The 24524-nt window shown below is 40.4% G+C and overlaps 1 protein-coding gene across 3 annotated transcripts in view; it reads right to left on the reverse strand.

Annotated features, from left to right (window-relative positions):
- The window catches only part of ptprfa (protein tyrosine phosphatase receptor type Fa), a 385056-nt gene extending 366510 nt beyond the window's left edge, over positions 1-18546 (reverse strand). For 2 of the 3 annotated variants that reach the window (XM_085433427.1, XM_085433426.1), the window contains exon 1: positions 18118-18545. The gene's annotated coding sequence lies outside the window, so the exon portion shown is untranslated. Of the gene's footprint in view, positions 1-18117 lie in introns of all 3 variants that reach the window. The other variant, XM_085433425.1, reaches the window with a different exon arrangement.
- Between the last annotated feature and the right edge of the window lie 5978 nt (positions 18547-24524).

Genomic DNA, 24524 nt, shown 5'->3' on the forward strand with positions numbered 1-24524 from the left:
TTATGTCCATTAGAGCCAAAAAGCAGGATGACAACTTGCCCAATCGTGTCACTGTCCCTCAGTCGCTCAGTCGGATCTACCGTTTGTTCTTTGTATGCAGTTTCAAAACACTCGACACTGAAAACTGAAGCTCGAGGCTTCGTAACAGCCCATATGGAAAAGAAATAGCAAAAACTTATATGATTCACTCATGAAAGTGGCCACTTTCTCATTTCTTTCATATATTATTTTACTAAGTATCCAAAACATACAAGTTTCATTATATAATTTTTCAAGGGATCTTATATGTGTCTTCACTCTTGTATGCTTTTCATACAAGTTTCACACAGACACATACAAACTTTATAAGATTTATATATATCTTTTCCATATGGGAGTGCTTCACTAATGAATGAGTGCCATTGCAGTGACTACATCCACCCTTACAATACAATCTATGGTTAAACAGTTTCCTTCTGTAACTCGCTCTGGGAATCTTTAGGTCCTTGAAGCAAAAGAAGAACTTTTACGGAATAATAAAATAAATTCATGTGAAAAATGGCAGCAAAGTGGCAGTGAAAATAAGTGAGAGTGAACTCTGCTGGGAGTTTCTTTTGTACTGCGATGGCTTCAGGGTGTCTGTTGTGGGGAAGCTGTCAGTTTTGCAGGAACATGGTTTTTGGCAGCAGCAGAGAGACATTTGGGCCCATTTCTGTGCAAAACTTTCAGAGCTCGATGGTTTTCTATCAGTCACGAACAGGCCCGCTACAACTGTCAGCTTCTTAAGACAATCCAACAACTGTGAGCTGCCACAGTCCTGCTTATCAGCTGCTCTACCTGCTGTCTGTAGAACAGTTCTGCTTATCAGGCAGAATCACACACAAGTCAAACTTCACACTGTTTGTGTGTTTTTTAGCATGAAAAATAATGTCTGATACAGACAAGGCGACATAACTCAATGCAGGAGGTGTGGTAGAAAATAAAGGTTCACACATTAGATATTAAATGTGGGAAATAACGTGATGATAGTCAGAGTTAAGGAAATCCACAAATTATATTCAGAATAGCTCTTAGTTTAAACTAATTATTATTAGTTACTATCAGCACTTCTCTTCTTCTTCTCACGCTATGCGTTTCTTTCAAGGTGGAGCTGAGCCTTGAGTTGGAAACGACAAATATCCCATCAACCAGTGGTGAGTGCTAAAAAAGGGAAACTAAGAGCTGTTGTTATTGGCTATGATTAAACTCTGGCTCTCTTCCACAGTGTGTCTTTTGTCTTGTCTCCCTCCCCGAACCCCATCCAGTCATGGCAGATGGATGTCCCTCCCTGAGCCTGGTTCTGTAAGAGGCTTGTTCCTGTTAAAAAGGGAGCTCTTCCTTGCCACTGTTGCCAAGTGCTTGGTCACAGGAGGTCATGTGACAGCTGGGGTTTTCTCCTATATTTGTGTGGACTTTAGCTCATAATAAAAAGCACCTCGAGGCAACTGTTGTTGTGATTTGGTGCAATGTAAAAAAAATGAATTGAATGTTATGTTCAACATTTGTGGCTGATTTATAAAAGAAGTGTGTGCTCGTGTTGTAGATATTGAATGAATAGAATGAGTATGTGTATGTGGCGCCACAGCTCACCTGTTTGAGCAATCCTTGTAGCATGGGCTGGAGTGCTCCTGCAGCGTCACAGGTTTGAGTCCCGAGCTGTTTGCTGTGCATCTCCCCCTGCACGTTACTGCCTGCTGCACACTGTCCTGTTTAATCAAAAGGCCAGCTGCACTGTCGCATCTCTAATGTCGTTTGTTTTGTCTGCTTTTTGTGTTTAACAAGCATTAGCACAGCGGTGCACTGAGACAGGAACAATGCTTTTAGGCTGCATTGACTGTGACAACCTTTTGTTCCTCTTTGTTATCACACATTTTAAACGTCAACTGCTGTCCTTGACCAGATTTTTATTTACTCCAATCATAACAAAATCATTTTATCTGCAGCAGCTCAGAAGCTCAGTAATGACTGATGGTCAACTAAGTATTCATGAGGCTTGATCTTTAATCAACTACTCATGATTAAATGGCTATTTCATGCACTCGACTCCAATACAAGCCAAATGAAAGTGATCAAAGAGAACAGGATGAGACTGAAAGCTGGTTTGGGTTACTGCAATGACAAACTGATGTATGGAAAACAAACAAATGTAGAAAAGACTCGATTCTGCTGCACTGCTACAGGCTCGGCTGCTGGGGGACTCCCCATAATGAACTTCTCCTTTCTCACCTCTCGCACCATATTGGTTTATATGTATCACAATTAAATGTCATTAGCTTCTGTATACTCTCTCCCACAGTTTGTTGTTTATAGTCATTCTATGCTCAACGTTTCTATCTTCTCTCTCCATCTCTCCATCCAGTTGATGGAGATCGCTCTGCTTTCTTCTGCTGGAGGTCTCCTGTTACAAACTGAGCTCTTTCTCCTCATCTCCTCCTCATGCTCCTCACAACAGTCTTTACACATAGTACACAGTGTTTACAGTATAAGACAGGACTTCTTGTGAAATGGTGCTAAGCAGGTTTTACACAAACAAAATGTGACATTAACCTTTTGGCCGTTTTGGATGTGTGACGATCATAATGACAATGTGGGACCTAGAGAATAAATCCCATCCTGAGCAACGTCACATGACAAGACTCAGTACAAATACAAGAACATGGAAAGGTGACGAGCACTGTACTCATCAGTAACGGAGGTTTGGGCTCGGTGCCTCATGCAGCGGTAAATGCTTCTACTCTCTGATGCCCTGAACAGGATTTGTAAAACTAATCAAACAATTAATTTTCCTGTCTGTCTAGAAAACACTTCACTCCATCCAGCTCACCAAACCGCAGGGATCCTGGAAACCTGTGCAGAAATGCGGTCCTGTCCGGCAGGCTGTAGAGCAGCAGATAAACGTCGGGCTGATTACCGTCTGTGCTCCCTAATGAGTAATAAAGGAGAAAGAGAGGCTGAATTCAGAGCCTGTCACCTCCCTTTATCCGGCCTGCTGTTTGTGATTCACACTGAGGTTAATCACTTTCATTAATCTACTGCCTCTCCATGGGGGAGCTGGAACACACGCCATCAGACCTAACAGCTCCTGCAATAGAGAATATACAGGAAACACAGCGTCCCCTCATGTGACACACTGAATTATGCAACAAGTATTCAGCAGTCAAGAAAAGCTTTGATTGTACAACAGGCACCTGCTGATTGGTGAGGTGATTTTAGAGGTTTTAGTCAGTTAGCTGAGCCCTGCTTCATGCACATGCTTCAGTGTCGTTAAAAGTGTTTTACATTGTTACACTGACTCAGCACTAAGAGAAAGTACTTTTGTTGCCTAAATCTAGCAAATATTTATTAAAGTAACAATAAATGTGTCTGTACTGCAGAGTGTTTTTCTTTCAACATTTAAAATAAGATTGAGAAAAGTAAAACATAAATAAGTCTTAGACCAGCGGGCCCCGACCACAGTCCGGTTTATGCCCAACAATGTTTTCACTGATTGGCCTTTAAGGTGTCGCAGATCAATACAACAAAATAAAAGAGTTAACGATAAAAAATGAAGATAAAAATCTAGAAAAACCCTGAAAATCATAAACTTCACACCCAAGCCTCAACTCTGGCAGCCCGATACCAAACAACTCCGGTCCGTGGCCCGGGGGGCGGGGGCCGCTCTCTTAGACCTCGATCAATGATACCCAAAGTGTGGGCTGGAACACTCTGCTGGTGCACAATAACTCATTTACACAAAAAGAAGATTTAATTAAAAATTTACAAGCTAGTTTAAAGTTGTGAAGAAATCAGAGTTGTGATGAACGGCCGGTCAAACTGCAGAAAATCTGAATATTGTGAAAGTGGCCACAGCAATCATTCGTTTGGGAATAGATGCAGGAGACCGACAGAGATTAAGAGGCTGCATAACTGGATGAGCATTTCAGTTAAAGCATGCTTGAATTGTATTTGGTGGACAGAAACTTCACTGCATGGAAGACTGTTGTGCTGTGGCATCGCTCAGAGCTCAGCCCTGGGGCTCGGCTCTTATTTCTGTTGGCATTGGGACAAATAACAGCATGTCGCTTATTTCCAGATGACATCCAGCTTTATTTTTTCTTAATGGTCCTGAGTTATGATGAACCATTGTGTTGCTGATGGACAATGGCTTTGGTTTTTTAACAGTTTAGTTTTAAGAAGAGCATTTCTGAATCCTGCTCCGGAAAAAGTTTCCAATCAGAACGCGTCTGTGCCCGCTGCTGCACGGGTTTTATCTTTGATCGCAGCGTGTGACACTCGTGTGAAGCAGCTCTCCAGCAGCTCCTGTTACTCACTATCATGACACCATTGTTACTGAACCTGTTGGAAAAATTCCTAACTGTACTGATGTTGATAGAACAGAAATGCAGCACTTTCATAATAGCAGCACCAGCCGTGCTTCACTTAGCAGCATATGAAAAATTGCACCACTCGTTGTTTATCTAGCAGATATAGCCTGGTGCTGGTTCAGAGATCTTCATGGCTGGAGGGGTTAACATAACTTGGTTTTGATAAAAGCTTTGAACACCTCTACTCTTGAAAAACGTTTTGTTTTGGGGGTTTTATGGTTTGTTTTGATGCTTTTTACAGGATTGGAGATTAATATTTATTTTGATGCTGTGCTGGACAAAAAGCTGAGATAAGAGAGCAAAATGACCATTCATCCTTGTCCACGGGGTATTAAAACACACTTTTCCCTGGCAGCTCACAAACAACATCTCCTGTGTCGTAAATTCACGGCTCTTTTTGTTCTATATCTTTTCGAATTTATAGCTGAAATAAACTTGAACTGTGGCTATGAAAATGCTTATATCCCCGCTGGTAACACGGCAAACTGTTTGTTACATCGCCAGCCATAAATCAGGCAGCTGTGAGGCTGTCCTGACCCAAGTCCTTTCACATCCATTTACCACTGATAATGCCTGCTGTTCCAGTGGGCCTCCAGGGGACACAGCCAGATCCCTTCATGAATAAGCAGACCTGCTCCATCCTCCAGCTGAAGCCCTCAGCTGGGTGTCAGGAAAGAGTGCGGCGTACGAGCAAAGTGCTGACATGAAAAATGAGGGACAAAGTCTGGTTTTCATGCAGTAGAAACTGGGCCTGAGACTTAAATCATTAAAAACAAAACGCTATACACTCGCTCATCTTCTATTAAAGGAGTTTTGCTCATTGATGTCTGGAAAAACAGTTTTGTTGCCATTTATCTCGAGCTTATCACACTTCCATCGCCGAAACACGCATAAGGCGTCTGCTGGCGTAGCTGCAGATACTGAAAGCTAAAGGATAATGTTCCATTGCCTATAAGTGTAATTACTGTGACCTCCTTCTTTACTGAAGAATTAAAAACTACTAATATTACAGCTGGGGGTTAAAATTCACCCAGTCCCACAACTTTACCCCACGTGAGCCCCAACTGATCTTATTAGGCCACAACTACAAACACTTGAGTTTAAAAACTATTTTAGATGATTTTTATTTCATATTTAGTCACTTACTGCAAGGTAAGATCTGTGTGTACGGCCCACATGCAGGAGAGCATGATGGCATAAAGTGGCACGTGTTTCAAAATCGACCTCAGCCGTGCTTTTATTCACAACTTTTCAAGTGTGTGCATTAGCTGTGTGGCCCGAGAACACCCAAAGACCTCCATATGTGAAGATGATTGTCTCTCACTATGTTGTTTCCAGAACACGGTGAGTCATAGCCAAAGGACACCTTGTGTGCATTATTGCGATGCCAGTGGCTTTGGCAAAAAGTCACTTTTTGATGCCTTACAAATGAAATCAGGCTTTTTGTCAGGGTAGATGGTCTGGCCACATCGATAGGGGGTCCCCCTCCTCTCCGGTCCTCTCACATCCACCCCTGCACTCTCTTCTCTGCACAGAGAGAGAGTTACACAGCCGAAGTCTAATCTAGTCTAGTTGTCGTTGGACGTTTGGAGAAACTGGTTGGCCGTGGAGGAGCGATGTAAAGTGATTGTAATAAATGAGAATAAATGTGTTCGCTACAATACTGAAGAATCTCTTTGCATTTGTTATGTGACAGTTAAGACTCTGAGTCAGACGTGAAATCCAAACAAACAGTTCTCTCGCTGCTCTTTCTGTGGCTTTAATAAAGCACAGACCAGTCAAACCCTTTTAATGCCTGCATCAAATGAAACACACTTTCTGGACATCAAAGAAATTCGTCATCTTAAGACGCGCTCAGTAAGTTGCAGTGTTTCTTGTTTGAAGTTATTCGAGTGATTACCAGATGAATTTCAGGCAGCGTTTCTCCAGAAACGAATACAACTGTGAAGTGAAACCTATTGGATTATATTTCCAGAAAGCAAACTGCACGCGTGCGGCTTCTTTTTTAGCATTGGGTGAACATCTTTATTAAACACACACAGTCACTACAGTCCCAATCTAGAAGCAATATCAGCACCTCCTTCATAACTGCCCACTTCAGCGCCCATCTCTGTGTGCCGTTAGGAGGAAGCACCGTAAAAACCCCATAAAAGACACTCTATACACTTGCCTTTTATAGCATTCATACTGCTGCCACTGGCTCTGCACTACATAGCCATAAATATCAATCCTTATTACATAACCAGTCACTGAGGATGGATTGTGTCCCAGTGAGTGACTGGGTAATGCTTTCCATGAAATATTGTTCATGAGGCAAAATGAAGCATCTAATGCAGCTAATAAGACCACTGCTCAAGCACTGAAGTCATTATAGTGCAGCATGATATACTACAAGTTGCAGTGCAGTGTATTTCATGTTTTTTGACTCCCCTTAAGAGGAACCGTCACGACTTCAACTTCTGGGCTTTATATTTATGTATACATATTAGCGATGGTCTGTACTAGCTGCACACACTGTTAAAAACACATTAATCATTCTCAGTCTTTAAAAAGTGTTTAATACAAATTAAGGCCAAGAACACAGTTACGTTGGAGTACCACCATTGATTAAAAACGGAGGTACTCCCAAACTATCATCACAGGAAGGGATATTAGTCTGACAGCTTTCCCATCCATAAAAAGAGGAGAGAGACGTGAAAAAGTGATTGTGGATGAAGACAAAACCTCTAGCTGTGTTATTAGACTTCTCTCCCATTCATTTGATGTATTTAGTGCATTAAAAGAGCTCTGAAATGCTGCTGGTTATCAGCTAACACTGAATCCTGGGCCTACGAGGACTTTAAAAGCCCTCAGACAACAAGTGAAAGTCACGTGAAAGATGGAAATATCAGCCGCTCCCCTGCTGGGCAGCACACCAGCTGTTTGTAAAGCAAACCAGTGGCCATGACCCTGATCACAGAAGAAGCTGACAAGCTGCAGTTCAGCCACAGAGCGGTAATTATAGACCATGTTTATTCTGTGAAAACCGACTTGGATTAAAAAAAGTAGTAGAGAGGACTAAACACGACTGCTGCTTAAACCTGTGTCATTAAATTGATAGTTTGACGAGCTTGATGATGAAAGCAGAGGTCTTTAAGACAAAGTATTTATTAATCTCAATAAACTGTGCAGTAACAGCTGTGCAGCAGGTAATGTCTTATTGTAGTTTGGCCCACATTATAAAAAGAGCTGCAATTGCCTTCATTTAGCTCCTCCTACTTCCAGTTAATGTTAAGTTACTTACAGCACTTTGTCTTTTTTGCTAAAAATAATATTTGGCATATTGAACACAAGCTTCAGCTACATGACATCAACATAAAATCACTTCCCCAGCCTATTTCCTTTGTCTTCATCATAACCAGCAGTCATAAGCCATTCCATGTAATTATCAGTATAAGAAAAACATCTTAATCATGTGTTATTCATAGATTTTGCTTCTGACTCCTTTGAGCCATTTATAGATGGAACAACTGTGTCTTACACCATTAACTTCACTGAAAACGCTTCGTGAATATTCCTCTGGGGAACAAACAAATGGCCTGTGGGTGTCCAAAAGAGAACCTTTAGGTCTGTCTGCGAGTGTCTCGTGCTGTAAAGACAACGTTTCAGTCGAATATTTGAAAAGAGCATCCAAATCAGTCAGAGCGTAAATGGCTTTCCTCAAACCATGTAAGGGAATCAATTTCAACTGACAGCAACCAGAGAAAAACTGTGTGAAGGTTTGTTCTTACCACTGTTTCCTTATTTGACACTTTGCAGATATTTAATTTATATTTCATTTTATTTGTAAAGCTATCAATGCAGAGTCATTTTCATTTAATTAAAAATGTGCTCAAATCTAAGGCTTAAGGTCTGAAACAATATCATATATATGAAAATTGGATTTAATTTAGGAATGCAAAGGGAATGTTAAACTCCCTAAAAACACTTCTTATGTTACACTCTCTGACAGCTGGCTGCATCATAAGGACCTGCCTGGCTTCCACATTTGATTTGGAATCACAAGCAACTACCAAAACAATAAAAACCGAAAGTAAAAAATGTTGGGAGAATCCACTTTTTAATCATTTTTCATTTAGTTGCCATGAAATGTCCGAGTTAATGCTGAAAGACAAATCACTTGGAAGAAAAATCCCTATAAGCTTCACAAATTGCTCTTTTGCACAATATTATTACTAGATATATTATATATATTATTTTTTTTTTTGCACTAACTTGTCTTGTAGCACCTTGGTTCCTGGAGGAACGTTGTTTCGCCTCACTGTGTATTTTTAAACTGTATATGGTTGAAGTGACAATAAAGTTGAACTTGAACTTGAACAAATCCCATGTCAGATAAACCCAAGTCATTTATTATTAACGGAATATTAACTAGAAACAGAAAAATCTCACTTTTATTGTGCAATAAAAATTTAATTCCGATATCAAGGCCTCACGGTGTTACAGCAAAAATAGGAACAATGTAAATAATTCATGGTCCATTCATGTAAATTAATCTCCCTCTTGTGTTTTTACTGGGCAAAGCTTTGACTCTCTGCTAGCTGCTGGTGGCCATGTTTGCTTGTCAGAAGCATTTGTTTTCCTGCAGAGCTCGAGCTCAGAGCTTCAGCAGCAGGTCTGCGTGGCGGCTGGACTCGAGCCGGGGTTTGGAACGACTCGAGGATGCAACCACATGGCCTGGTGCAAATAACTGGCAGGCTGTTGTGACATTCATTACAAAATACTGTGTCTGCTATGTGGGACTGTGCCCAGACAAAATAAGAAACGAAATAATAACAACAGTCGTACTCATTTTAATGGAAAGCACAACTGCTCATTTTCATATTAGATATCATATCATATATATACAACTGACGGTCCACAGTGTACGGCCCTGTTTTGTAGTACTTAGAGGCTGTTGGGGACATTTATTCACCTTCAGGTGTCTGCTGGTCACAAACAGCCAGAAAACAGATTGAAGAGGTGTACTGCATCTCCGGGACATTTTTGGCCCGTCTGAAGTTTGCCAGAGAGCACATGGATGATACAGCAGAGGATTGGGAGAATGTCATGTGGTCAGATGAAACCAAAGTAGAACTTTTTGGTATAAACTCAACTCGTCGTGTTTGGAGGAAGAAGAATACTGAGTTGCATCCCAAGAACACCATACCTACTGTGAAGCATGGGGGTGGAAACATCATGCTATGGGGCTGTTTTTCTGCCAAGGGGACAGGACGACTGATCCGTGTTAAGGACAGAATGAATGGGGCCATGTATCGTGAGATTTTGAGCCAAAACCTCCTTCCATCAGTGAGAACTTTGAAGATGAAACGAGGCTGGGTCTTCCAACATGACAATGATCCAAAACACACCGCCTGGGCAACAAAGGAGTGGCTCCGTAAGAAGCATTTGAAAGTCCTGGAGTGGCCTAGCCAGTCTCCAGACCTCAACCCCATAGAAAATCTGTGGCGGGAGTTGAAAGTCCGTGTTGCTCGGCGACAGCCCCAAAACATCACTGCTCTCGAGAAGATCTGCATGGAGGAATGGGCCAAAATACCAGCTACTGTGTGTGCAAACCTGGTAAAGACCTATAGTAAACGTTTGACCTCTGTTATTGCCAACAAAGGTTATGTTACAAAGTATTGAGTTGTATTTTTGTTATTGACCAAATACTTATTTTCCACCCTGATTTACCAATAAATTCTTTACAAATCCTACCATGTGGATTCATGGATTTTTTTTCCACATTCTGTCTCTCACAGTTGAAGTGTACCTCTGGTGCAAATTACTGACCTCTGTCATCATGTTAGGTGGGGGAACTTGCACAATCGGTGGCTGACTAAATACTTTTTTACCCCACTGTACTCTAAATTTCACATTATATTCCTTTCCATAATTTCAAATATCTTCCAAGAATATGTGGCATTATCCCGCAGCTCAGCTATCAGCCTCTGAAGCCTTATTAATTGATGCACTGCAGTAAAGAGCAGCTTATCATTCTGACAGCAGCACGGGCATGTGATGGAGCCATAACCGACAGACAGAGCAGATACAGCACAACTTGAAGACCAGCATGTGCACAGGAGGAGGACAGAGGGGTACCCATGGCAGGTCATAGCAGAGCTTTTTCAGATGAAGTGCCATTACTACTGCCCGTGCACACTGAAAGAGTGATAATTATTGGAGTGATAAATCTCCTGATGATTAAATGGTTAGCTATTGGTAATTTGTTTACCCAATTTTTAAGGATGGGCCTAGACACCCGACAGAAGAAGTCTTATCCTTCTTATTCTTTGGGTCACTACCCTACACTCTTCTGGCAACAAGTAATCTCCAACCCTGGAGTGGGTGCTCCACCCTTTGGCATCTGATTTAGAAGTGCTAATCCTCATAGATGCCTGCCACACAGGCACAGGCTGGAAGTCAGGCTGCATGATGAAAAAAGAAGCACCACAACGTCTGCAAAAAGCAAAGAAGTAATCCTGAGCACACTGAAGCTGCATCCCTCCAGCAAAGCTGAGAAACCTGAAAACTACAGGAGCACTAAAACTCCCCTGGAGGCGCATGGTGGCCCAGCACCTTACTAAATCATTTTCACATTTGTGACCCATCCGTAATTTCTGTGCATGAGTTTTTGCGTTAATGATACAAGTACCACCTGATGTCACCAGGATGTATGGCAGGTGATCTGAGTGTGTGTTTAAGTCACATGGCTCTCGATTTGTGAACACTCTCTCTGCGGGTTGTTCCTTCGATGATGAATACAGCGTCTGCAGCGTGCACAAAACCCACACAAGCCAAATACCCGTAGCAGAGGTCATTTTTGATACCAGAAAATATCCTGTGTCACAGTGGGGAAATCACAGAAAATAATAGAGAGTCTGAATGAAAAACCTGGCTATTGTACTGCAGTTCTATTGTGGGAATGAAAGGAGACAAACTGGACTGTGCAGTAGATGGGTCAATCAGCACAGGAACAATGCCACAGCACACAGGAGACAAGCTGAACTCGCATCCAATCATGTCCACAGGAAGCCAAACAGCCTGTTGCTATCTTATCAGTTTTCTTCTCTGCAGAGACGCAGCGTGTTTACCACAAAATGACTACTTTCAGGACTCTCAGCACGTTAAAACTGAACCCAGACACAAGACCTTAAAATTAGTTCGCAGATTAAGTTTTTAGAGCTGTGGCACCTCTAACTGTTTTTAATATTGAATATTCTGCCGTTTTCACATTAAAATTAGCACCAACAATAACATTGTGTTTTACATTAAACACACGTTTCCTTTGAAATTAAAGGTAATAAATAAAAAAGAGCTTTTCCCTGTACAGTACCTCACTAGAAGGACACTGCCAATGCCCTACTTTGCAGTTTTAGAGAAAATCATCGTGATCCACACCGAGATGTGGGTGGGTTTTTCGCCTCCCCACCACAGCTGATGAATTTCAGCTTGGTTGTTCTTGTGCTGACAAACAGGCAAACAAACTGCATTCATCACATTTCTCTGCCTCAGCTGTAGTTTGGCAGAAAACACCCATAAACAACTGGTGTATACTACAGACAGATGAGATGGGATGATAGCAGGGAGCAGCCGTCTGTGTTGTTACAAAGCTTATGATTAAGAAACATGTTTATCTTTGAAGGTGCTGCAGCAGGAAACGCAACCTGCTGTAATCTGATCTCATTCTTAAAGCAACTGTGACTCCAGACAAATAAAAACAGAGCCAAGCATCTGTTCTCTTTCATGTTCACAGGAGGAAAGAAGGAAAAACCGGTGTTTCTGCTGAGGGAAGGATGTACAGGAATCTTTTGGGTTCGGGCCCAGATAGTGGTCCCAGGAGTGAAAACGTCTTTCATGATTTCACATAGCAGGTTTTAAGACCCACACGAGGCACTGTTTTAAGACAGTACAATCTCCTGCTTTGGTCTATGACACAGTATGGTAATGAGGCAGCAGAGTGGGAGATGTGTTCTTGGAGATTTTTCAAGAAACTGTCAACAAGGAGAGCAAGTAAGATTCTCCATCTGCTTGGCCTGTTTGTCATCTCAGATTTAATCAAATTGCCTTAATTTTGTTTGGTTTTTTAATTAAAAATAAAAACAATTAAGTTAAAAAGAGTGATGTATTTGTACATTTTAAACATTTAGGTTTATGGGACTGATGCTGAGAAGCAGAGGCATCAATCCATACCAGGCAGCAGACTGTAGGAGACTCTCTGGGTCAGTTTCAGGTCAATGAGAGCTGCAGGTGGAGGCAGGATGTGCTCGGACCAGCTTAGCATAGTAAGTGGGCAATGGCTCAATCCCAAGTTGAAAAACACTCTTACAGTAAAAGTAAACCCAGATTTCACTGATGAACACGTGTTGGGGTGGTTCTTGCATTATTATAGTAATACTGGTTCACCAACATTGCAACTGACCAATGATGTCACAGCTTTGCAAAGTGAGGATAAAAGAAAAAAAAAGCCCTTTTTTAAAAAACTCTCCTAGAACAAAGTGTAAATATTGCATTTATTTTCTTGATTAATTTAATCAATATAATATCAAGTCAGTTTTTCTGTTAGCCAAATGTAGGTTTTAATAGCAATAGCTAACTTCTTGGCTAATCTTGGCTAACTGAATACTAAGACAACGTCATTGGTTCATTTATGACGATAAAGGAACAACACCAACAAGGGGCTATCAGATCGTGCAATACGACAAGTTTTCAGAAAATATATCTTTCCTCCAAGAAGTGCAAGACCAGTCAGCAGCCAATGAGAAAGAGAGGTCAGAAGAGACTGAGATCCATTACTTTGGACCCAGGACACATTAGCCTGTAGTATCTACAAAATAAACAATTTAAGTTGCAGCAATGAACATTTTCTCATTATACTTTGATTTAATTGTGTCATATGAAATGAAAAAAAGCCCTTCAGCTAAATAACTGCATGGTTGTGCCCAACCAATGTCACTGTCACCTACCATAGATAGGGATGTTTCCAGTGTTTCTACCAAGTTCATGGAAGTGACAATTTTATATGCACTTATTCACAAGGCCACTAGAGGGCACTGAACTTGGGCACCTATATCGGCAGACAGTTTAAAAAGACTTTGTGTGTGTGTGTGTGTGTGTGTGTGTGTGTGTGTGTGTGTGTGTGTGTGTGTGTGTGTGTGTGTGTGTGTGTGTGTGTGTAAATGTTTTGTATTTTGGAGAAAGATAATCGTTTTTTGATGATTGATTTTTTAATTATCAAACCACTTCTTTAATCTCTAACAATTAATTAGTTAATAGATTATTTCATCTGGTAGGTTTCATGATAGCAGCTGTCATGTTGAATATCACAGATAGATAGATGAATAGAATTTGTTTAAAAAGTGTTTAAAATTCATTAAAAATAGAGTTTTAAAGTCACTGTAAAGAACTATTTGAGCACGGCCCTGGTTAGTCCTCTTGTCTCTCTAACCTGGATAAAATAGCTGTATATACAGAATGCCAAAACATAGCAGCCCTTTCCACCCATATGTTTTCATGCTTGTTCATCCCTGAAATTACACACAATTTATCAATGTGCAGAGGATGGCTGAGTGTGAGCAGAAATGGAGGCGAGCCAGCCTACATTCAGCTGTAATACCAGCAGCTTCGGATGGAGCTGTGATCAAGACAAAGAATCCCAGCTTCTTGCTCAGATATGTGAAGTTATTTAATCCCATCTAATAAAAACACCTGGTTTTCAATCAATCTTATTTTCAAAAAGTGTGATTTGACATTATTTATTTTACATAAGTAAATTAATGTTCCATTGAAGGCTTTTTATGTCACTTTTCAACTGTATATATATATTTTTTCATGTAGAGTTCTACTAAACCATGTCATGAATTAGCATTAAGAGTTTTTTAGGCCTAATCTTTAATGGTCTTAGTAATTATGACTGAAGAGGAAGTGACATGACACAGTTAGAGAGCCACAAAGCCATTAACATAGGCCATGCTGCTGCCTTTTCTATTATAAACTCTGCTTCTAACGTCCTTTGCCACCAGTAGAAGATCTCATTCAGAAAAAAGCTTTGAGTTGGATTTAAAGGTCGAGGACAAAAAAACATGTTTTAATTGAAAATGTTGCCTCTTTCATACATATTTGAACAAGCACTCGACCGTCTGTGAAACAGTACCTACAGCTAAAGCTATTATGATCCAATAAATGACACAGTTAAAAAAACGCTTATAACGACTTTGAACTCCTATCAGGTACCAGTCATTAGAAATTCATCAGGGAGTTAATTTATTTAAACAGTTGACCACTTGGCTATCTTTGGCACTCCAAAGGGCTCTCCTAAAATTGTAAAATAAATTCACTGAAAGAAATAATCTTCAAGTACATCTGAAGCAGCTCTCACTTTGTTCCACAAGATTCTGCCCGTGACCAGATAAACTGATGCAAAAAGAAATCACCAAGATCTCGAAAATGTCTTCACATCCTTTGTAGGCGACTCTGAAGCTGCCAAAGAAGATACATCTACTATGAGAAAAGCACTGCGTACATTTGACTTTCATGGAATTTCAGGGAAAAATCCTTTGAGGTCCAAAGAGAACAAAGGTGCTTCCAAAACTCATGAACATACAAAGACCAGGCCTTTCAGAATAATGTGCTCTGGACAGAGGAATCAAAGAGTTTCCTGACCTGACAGCAGGCGTGTTTGATGAAGGCCACAGCAAAGTTTGATAGACTTCAGGGTTTTTCTTTGTAATTTAGATTTGTTTTAGCTCGTTTCCAGAGTGGGCAGTTTTCCAGAGCTTAGATTTAATTATTTTAAAATGTTCAGCTTTAGTTTCGTCTTTGAATAGTTTTCGCTGTTAGTTTTGATTTGCTCGTCAGGGGAAGCTTCCTCAGACTGGCTGTGTTGACAAATTAGACCAAATTTACAAAAACTAAATCTAAAGCAATGTAATGTCTATTTATTATTTTATTTCAGGGAGTTTTATAAATGTAACATTTCAGTTACTTTTCAGGTTTTTTCATATTTTTCTTTTGTTTTGTTTTCTTGTTTAATCACCTAAAAAGTTTTGTTAGTTTTAGTTAACTACAAGAAAAACTTTTTAGCAACTCTGTTAAGTACACCAGAGTGAAGCCTCAAACTGAAAAGCATCAAGACTGCCCAAAAGTTTCAACAAGATGACGTCAGCTGTTCAGAAATGATTCACTTAAGTAATCATTTTTATTAAAGGGAGATGATGCTGCAGTTAGTTTTTCCACAGCAGAATATCACATTCGAATAACTTAATGAAAAAGATGTGTATGATTCAAATATGACATACTTGTCTGTGTGTGTGTGTGTGTGTGTGTGTGTGTGTGTGTGTGTGTGTGTGTGTGTGTGTGTGCTGCATCCAGCTGGATTTATGTTGGTTTATTTGTAACGTTGCTCATGTGGTTGATGGAACAGCTAATTCTGGTTCCAGACCTGAACTTAATCGGCTGAAGCCCTTCTTGGTTTGTGCCAAGCTATAAACACAAAGAAGTGTGTCGCTGTTTCTGCCTTCATTGCCAGACAAAGTGCAATGTGCAAACTTTTAGCCTTTTAAACCCAGTTTTTGAGGTCCAGGTGGTTTAAGTGAGTAATTATTAGCAATTCTGAAGAGTGCAAACTGAAAACCTGCAGTGCTGTGAATAGCTTTCATATGACCTTTTTTGAGGGAACAGCAAGGTCCTGGAATCATTCAAAGCTACAGCTTCTGAGAAGTAGCCGCAAAAAAAAGAAGAAAAATCCATTCACTTCTTTCACAAATGGCGATAGAAAAGTTCACATGTGAAAATGTGACTGATATAATGGAGGGAATGTTTTAATTGGTGTCTGATGCAGAAACAGCTTTAGATGGTTATTATTTGTCAGGATATGTCAGGAGAAAAACCTGCATGACATTTACTCATGTAGAGTCTAATTTCTTGTTTTGTGAAACAACATTTAAACTTTTGGGCAATGTCACTTTTCATGTAATGCATCTGTACAAGAGCACAGAGCTGCGTGTTAGCCTGAAAATGATGCTCGGTGTTTTCTAAACCAATTTTCTACACTGTAATCATTTCTAATCTGATGTTCTTCGGCCCCCTTGTGCCACCCAATTTAAGAAATCCTATAAATGCCACCGGCGTGTGCGTGTGTATATGCATGTGTGTGTAGCAGTGAAGCATTCAGCATTCAGGGCCAAGCCTCCTGCTGCTTTCACTAGGGTGAGAGGAGCAACACACAAACACGCAGACCCACAGTGCTGGCTTTCAGCTGATGCATTTATGAGCAACACACATACAAAGAATACACTCCCTCCACGTCTTCTCTCTCTGCATCTTGCTTCTGTGACTCCACCTGCTATCCAGCATCCCCGTCCTCACCCCTTTTCCCTCCATCTGTTGCACTCCTTCACTCCACCCGCCTCGCTCGGTCTCTGTTTTCCATCCAGCCTAATTAGAGCTCCGTCAAATCCAGGTGAGCTGACAGCCAATTATCACTCTGTCACACCGAGTCATGCACTCCCATCCCTCTTCTTTTGCCCTTTTTTAGCCTTGCGGGAATTTGATTTTTTGCATCAGTAGCACGAACAGTTCGCTATTCTTGTTTTAGGAAACTGCCAGAAGAATGAAGGCTGAGTATGAAGCCGTGCGAGGATAAGCAAGCGGACACGCGGGCTGCCACACAGACGCCACAACAGAGCCGAGACTGAATTTACGTGTAGAGTAGAATACAGAAAGACTTGTGCACGAACTAGGCCTGTATTATTTTCAGAAAGCCCACTCACGTAATGCTTTGGCACATTTAACCGTTTCACACTAAAATGTTCCGTTAACAAGTCCGCAGGTCGCTCTAGTCTCACACGTGCATTTATCATAATCGTGCAAAACGCATTAAACTGTACATTTTAATTAATGTCACCAAGACAAAGTCTAAACAGAAAGACTTGTGAGTCTGCAATTAATGAAACTAATAAGGTAACTTAATAATGACAGATTAATGAGGGTGCTGCACATTGCTGCAGAAATGACATCTTACACAAAAGGACAGGGAGCAGTGCCCTGACTTGCAAAGATTTTCAGTGCGCAGAACAACTGTGCCATTATATGCCTGTACGGAGAGATGCTCCCATCAAACTGCATTAAAAAAACCCTGATTCCAAAAATAACAGCGCACCATAGGGGAAAAACTACTGTGACAGTCTTCGTGACAGCGCAAATATTCCCATAAATGTGGGCAACACTTTCACAACTGTAGCAGCAATATGATCATCTAGCAGAAAAGCATAATATACAAATCATATATAATGCGTATATAATTTACAAATAAATGGTAAAAAAAAAAAAGATGACTGTAATTCAGTATTCATACTGTACCTGCATATGACATATGATAGCTACATTTATATAATTCTCACATTTACATTAAATGATTCAATTGAGATTTTGGAGGCAGGCTTTGTTGTTTCATTTAAAGATGATTTCTATATGCTTCTTATAGATTAAAAAAACATAGTTTGGGTGTTGTTGTGCTCCCTCTGTGCAGACTGCATTGTTAGGTGTGAGTGAGAGTTGACGGACTTGTGTGAATACAAAATTCGTTCTCGCCTTCAGTGTGTCCATTCTGCAGGACGCTCCTCTCTAACAGCTGTCACCACACAGCGCTGCATTTCTTCCATTTGTGACACTTTCCACGAAAAAGCAGTTTTAAAAGGGAAAAGACCTTTAAACTCACCATATTCTAGGGTTTCCTAGACGTTTGCATTTCGGAGAAGATGTTGAAGAAATGAATGCACGGGGGTCCCGAGATTACAGACAGTTAGCGAAGAGTCTTGGAATTCCTCCAGTCCCACAACACTTGGTCTAATTCCCCGAGGTGGATAAGAAAAAGGTCCGTAAATGCACCGTGAGGAGCGTCAGGTAAATCCTCCGCTCAGCTGCCGCCGTGCGTGGAGCTTCCCCCGCCTCAGCGTTGGTTAGTGTTCCCGGTAAGCCAGCGGTCTGCTCCCTGACCGTCCGCGGTAGCCGCGCTCTGAAAGAGCAGCATCCCTAACACTTTGTCCACACACACACTCTCGGGAGGCGTCGGCTGTGTTCGGCTGTTTCCGGTAACATTATAGGCTCTTGGGTGGAGGCTGTCAAAGACGTCCTAGTTTATTTACACACTGACAGGCTCCTCTTGAATCGTATTAATCATCCCGCTCATAATGACATTTATTTCTATAGAAATTTCGTTTACACACACTTTAAAACACAAAACCAGGCTGTGTCTTTGGTTCGATTCCCGCACTGAAAACGCTGTCCCCTGACAGCTCCCCCGTCGGAGCCCATGAGCGATAAGCTACCTGCTCCAGAGGAGGTCCCGGCAGTAATTAACACCACACCATCGACCTGCTGCAGCCTGTGACAGTGCAGAGGTGCCATCTATGGAGAAAAGGATTTCCTACAGTTCTGGCACTGAAAGCGATAATGAGACATTTCACCGAGGAAACACAGCGGGACGAAAAACTGTGGTACAAACATTTATTTTGAATATTTTTACTTATTTTGTACAACTTACCTTTTTAACTTTGGCCAATTACCAGTGATACCCAAATTTAATCATGCCAAATATTTATTTTATGCAATTTATTTATTTATTATGCAAATATATTTTAAACTTCTCGGTGGCTTCGCCTCATCTAACTCTATACTTGCCTACATGTGCTATTCTACCTGCTTTTAAACCATTTAAAATTACAATTCATAGTTTTATATGTGAATTTTATAATGTTAAATTAGTATTAAACAAATGGCTGACTAAGTATTTTAGGCTTTAGTTTACTTCAGCCATATTCCATATAAAATCATACAAAAATAAAAATAGCTTCAAATACAGTCATGACTACTGCATATGTGGTCTGCACAATACTGCTTATAGTTTAGCTGCATCTTGCTGATCATTTTTGCTAACATAAGCTGATAACTTAGTACTATAACGTCTTCGCTACACACCCAGCAAACATGGTTGAAACCCTGACATCGTCTCTCTGGTCATAAATGGCTGCAGTTCAATAGCAGAGCACCGCAGACAGGCTGATGTTGCAAAGAAGGAATTCAATGCATTTGTGCTTTTTGTTTGTTTGTTTGTCTTTTTTAACTAAAATGGTCAGCACGTGGTTGCGCTGTGAGCATACATCAAGAATGAAAAGGGCATTGTTTGTTTGTTTGTTTGTTTGTTTGTTTCACTCTTTGCTTCGAGCCCTGTGTACATGAGCTGCATGCTAAAAGACCTTTTGTTAAAAGAGTTGGCGTAATAAGCATATATGCTTCAGCCAATACCTTTTAATTAGCCTTGTCTCGTGCTTTCATGCTTTGTGGTAGATCTTTATGCTGTATTCACTGAGATATTTGAATGCTACTCAATAAATCAATAAATAAAATATATAAGTAAAATGTCTTTACGCCACTAACAGTTTGTTACATTTCAAGTGTAATTCATTTGTGACATGGTGAACTTAAAGCATCATCTTTTGCTCCAATGTTGTGTGATTGTTGGGATTTCCTTTTACCTTAAAATATAAAGCACCTTGAGGTGACTGTTGTGAAATGGAAATATATAAATAAAATTAAACTGAACACGTCTGATTCTGATTCAGTTTATCCACAACATAAACTTAGGAATGCTGCTTTTTAACTTATGAAGCTAATTAGCTCAACGGGACAAGAGGTGGATGTAAAAGAGGTCTGGCATCAGAGTCGAGGCTTAAAGCTTTTTATTTTTTGTGTGTTTCATCTTAATCAATAAAAAGTTGGTAGAAAATATTTCTTGAACACAAACTTTAGCTTGCTAGAAAATCTAACAAGGACGTAGGTGGGAGAGATAACAAAGCAGCATCAGAAACGTTGCTGCTCTGGTTCAGCTCTCATTTTTTCTGCTCGCTGGTTAATTCTTTGCCCCAAAACCATCAAGACAAATGCTAATGTTTAGTCCAAAACAAATGGTGGTGGTCCACATTTTTCTAAACCACAGATTAAGATTTTATATGACAAAGGGCAGTGACTGTGGTGGAAACCTGGCTGCCTTATTTTTTTATTTTGTTCTAGCTGAAGGATTTTGAATCTTACAGTGAAGAAGGGAATTAGAGCTGCCTGGATCAGTATAGCTGGTTATTGTCAGCATGACTGTGGTATGAGTATATTATAGGTTCTGAATATACAACATGACGAATAGATAAAGTGACAATGTAACAGAGCCTCATCTGGAGCAACGAGGTTCTCCACAGATCAGCACAGAAGAAGAGAATCCAGTATCAGTGTAGCCGTAGCTAATTTAGAGAATTATCATCAACTGTGATTGGCCAGTTTCATACAAGGTGAAGAAAGACTACCTAAGATCCCGCCTCTTTCTAATTCTACACACTAGTCTCTGTAACAGTGAATATAAAACATTCAGTGTTGAGAAATCACAGCGCACGCAGGAAGGAGGTGAAAGTCCTGCAAACATACAGTTGAAAATCTATCTAACCTGGGTCACACCTGGTGAAGGACCAGCAGCTTTCAGGTCCTTTGGGTCCACATGTGGTCTTACCACATCAGCATCATGACAATAGCTCTTCCTTTGTTGGGACCTGACTGGCAGGTGTCATACTCTACAGGTAAAACTGGAATTAGTGTTAATAGTGTTGCAGGCTGGACCTCTTGCATGTCATTCTTTTCTTTCACTATATTTCTTCGTCTAATGAAGGCAAATGTGGATTGAGTGTTTCATGGCTCTGCAGTGTTGTAAATGGACACGACGAGGACTGTGGCAGAAAGATGAGGATCCCTGAGAAACCCGACCTCTTTACATCTTTTATCAAAGAGTGAAACTATTGTAATTTAAACGAATCCAGAGAAAATAAAATAGCACAGTCGTGCTGATCTTCATGTCACAAAAATCCAGTTTATTTTGTACTTTGTAAAAAATGTGGGGTGTTAGCCTATTTCCCCCCACTTCTGCAATGTGCATGCCAGACAAAGTTTGAGAAGCTTTGTGTAAGATCACACTTTCATGTATGAGCACATCAGCGATGTGATAGTTAAAACAACAGGATCAAAGTGCTGCACTTCTCTCTAACTCTACATGCACCGGTTTTGTTACCTTTCAAACATGTAGCCTTTATGCTCAGTGTCACAACTTCATATGATTTCTCTTCACTCTTGAAAGTTTATACTTTTTTTAACCACAAACCAAAAAGTCCTCCCAAAAACAGACTGATGTGTGACTTTAAGAGCTAATTCTAGGAGTTAGCGCCAGTAATTGTGTTGATTTGGGAGCAGTGAAGGGTAAAAGGGGACAGATTTTGATAGATAGCCTTGTGAAAGGAAGAAGTTTTGTCCAATCAGCCAACTTCATACCAAATCCATGTTACCAGGAGCTTATGTGTCAACCACAAAGCTTAACAGGGATTGAACCACAGTGTGAGTCAGCAGTGCGAAACACTGGCAGCACATCTTCAAGGAAAATCCTGCACAAACTGACACTTTACTGGAAGAAGTCTGATTGATCTGAAGCTAAAGTTTGTATTTTCAAGAGTTTTGTAGTCGGAAGCAGGATCGGCTGAGCGTGAGGTGGATGGGGACGGCTTTTAAATTAAGGGGAAATCTGCAGTTTAAAAAAATTTATATATTTAAATTGTGTGAATACAACGGGTAAATTCAGCAAATTGCAAATATAAACATGTGGAATGAGCTAGAGTTACACATGAATGTTCATTCTCCAGTCAGTTTAAATCAGTGTGAATCACATCAGTTTTGCAAAAGTGAAAAGTTGCATCAATCAACTCAGCGCTACAGGAGCCTTTTTGTCCATCAAGAGAAAGACTCCTCACAGCGGCGACTGAACACATTCAAGCTCATCTTACATTTGATGTTTTCTACGTTCTGCTGTGAACACAGAATTGTAAAATTTGGGGTTTTGAAATTTGGAAATTATTCCATTCTGCATCCAAATCTTTTGAAATTGTCAATGAATGACAGGACAACACGAGATAAAGATTTTTTAAATGCATTTATTTATGAAGAAGCTTTTTCCTGTGTTTCCTGTTGTGCCACATGTATTGTAGTCTTACGTTACTCAATCTTGTGTTGTAAATGGTAATAACAATAATAATTGCTTTGAAAGCATTTCAACAATATGGACATTTAAACACGCTCTGTCTCTTTCAAAGCACAGCATCACAAAGACAGAAAAGAGGAATCTGAAACGTACACACACCGGAGTGTTAATCACAAGCCACATGATTTATTGACATGAACAACAAGTGTCAGTTAAGGCCTTTAATTTTTACATTTGCATTATCAATAATGGAAACTCTCCTCCCTTGTAACCAAACCTGCCGTTGTCAGCAAGTCTTGTTGCATCTTGTTAATTCTCAGAAATAATTGAAAGAATCAGCTGTCACGCACATTTTCAGCTGAGCTACAGACAGTCAGAGGCACGTGGCACCTACCTTAGAGAGCAACGACTTTGTGTAATATTCATTGCTCTACATTTTTATTATGGTTCTGATCCACAGCACAAAAGATTGACATTGCTGCAATAACATCACCAAGTGGTTGTTGAGGTAATGTTAGCATTCTCTGAGCATTGTCAGGACCAAATGAGCGGTGGATAAGCCTCTGCAGCTACACACTCATTGACTAACAAGTTGTGATGAGCCTGCTGGCTGGTAAAAACAAAAGGTTTTTGAGGCACTTCCAGGTCGGCTTCAGATCCAAAAGACGTGTCCGTCATTTCTATTCTCTTTGGAAGACAGATTTAGAAATAAAATAACGATTTGTGGCAACAGGTATGTGCAAAAGCAGAGATAGTAAAAGAGATGGACATAGCTTCTGGGTCTGAAAAGTGACGGTGATGCATAAGTATCTCAAATCTGCATTCTTTATAATATCCACCAGGGGGTGATTTGTTTGGTTACAGACTTCTGGTCCTATAGATATCCTACAAAGGGAAAAAAGCTTTTGACTTGACCTCTGTGGACACTTTGATGAGTTTATGGGCTAAGTCACTCATACTGAATAACCATTAAGACCATTTTGAAGATTGTGTTCATACTAAGTGGTTATCTAATGAAACTTACACACCAGAGTATCCGAACTTTGCTCATCCAATCCTATGTCAGAGCAGCAATGCTCATTTCAATGCTTCAAACATTACTTGAGAAACCAGTGCACGACATCACAGGAGCCACGCCCATATGTAATAATAAGTGGGGCCAAAAAAGGGCAATGTGATGCCCCGCCCACTTCCTTGTAGTCAGTTCGATCCAGTGTTGGAGAGCAATGGGCTCAAACACTAATGCAGCTCAGTTGGGCCTGGGTAAGAGCTGGCCTGTGGCTTCACTCTAGCTGAGGTCAAAGTCAGTATTCATTTCCTCTCATGTCTTTTTCACATCAAATTTTCTTGACCCTGATGGAAAATGTCAGGAGGTCAAGAAAAGCTGTAAAAGCCAATTCAAAAGGAGTCTGAAGAACCGCACTGCTCAGAGAAGGTGACTGCATTTACACTATACTGCTTAATCATGTGTGGATGGATGATGACACCAGTCTGTCATAAATGACTTCAATACGTTATCCCAGCCTTCTTACTGTGAGGATGAAAGCTGCACAAACATGGAAACCACTGTACGATTCATTCATTTCCATGGTTGCAATTTAAAAACGAAGAATATATTAAGTCAGAGCGTTTAAATGAAATGTTGTCGGCACATAGCATCTACTTTAACTACTGCATACAATCTTCAGTTTCAGTTTTCAGTGTGTCTGTAGTCAAATGAATTAATGATAATCCAAACGAGAAAGGCAACGTCCAAAAGGAGCCTCTGCTGTAAACAATGCGATCATCTACTTTTACTTTGTGATGGAGCCAGTCGTCTTTGTTTAAAACGCACCTGTTTGAACACCGTGTTGCAAAGTGGGTCTCAGAAGGAAGCAACAAGCAGATTTTAATGAGTTCACCTGTGGGTTTATAAACTGGAAACGGCACCTGTGATTGTATATTGATCTGCTTCAGTTGTCAGTGAGGCTCATTGTGAACAGTCTGATAACGTGTCACTGTGAACTGCTGGATTGTTTGTTATCTTCTAATGTTTAACAAATGATGCTCTGGTTCATCGTAAC

The sequence above is a fragment of the Copadichromis virginalis genome, linkage group LG15 (assembly GCF_057382275.1).
Source record: "Copadichromis virginalis isolate Kocher_CV1m ecotype Utaka linkage group LG15, C_Virginalis_male_GT1.1, whole genome shotgun sequence".
Lineage (NCBI taxonomy): Eukaryota > Metazoa > Chordata > Actinopteri > Cichliformes > Cichlidae > Copadichromis > Copadichromis virginalis.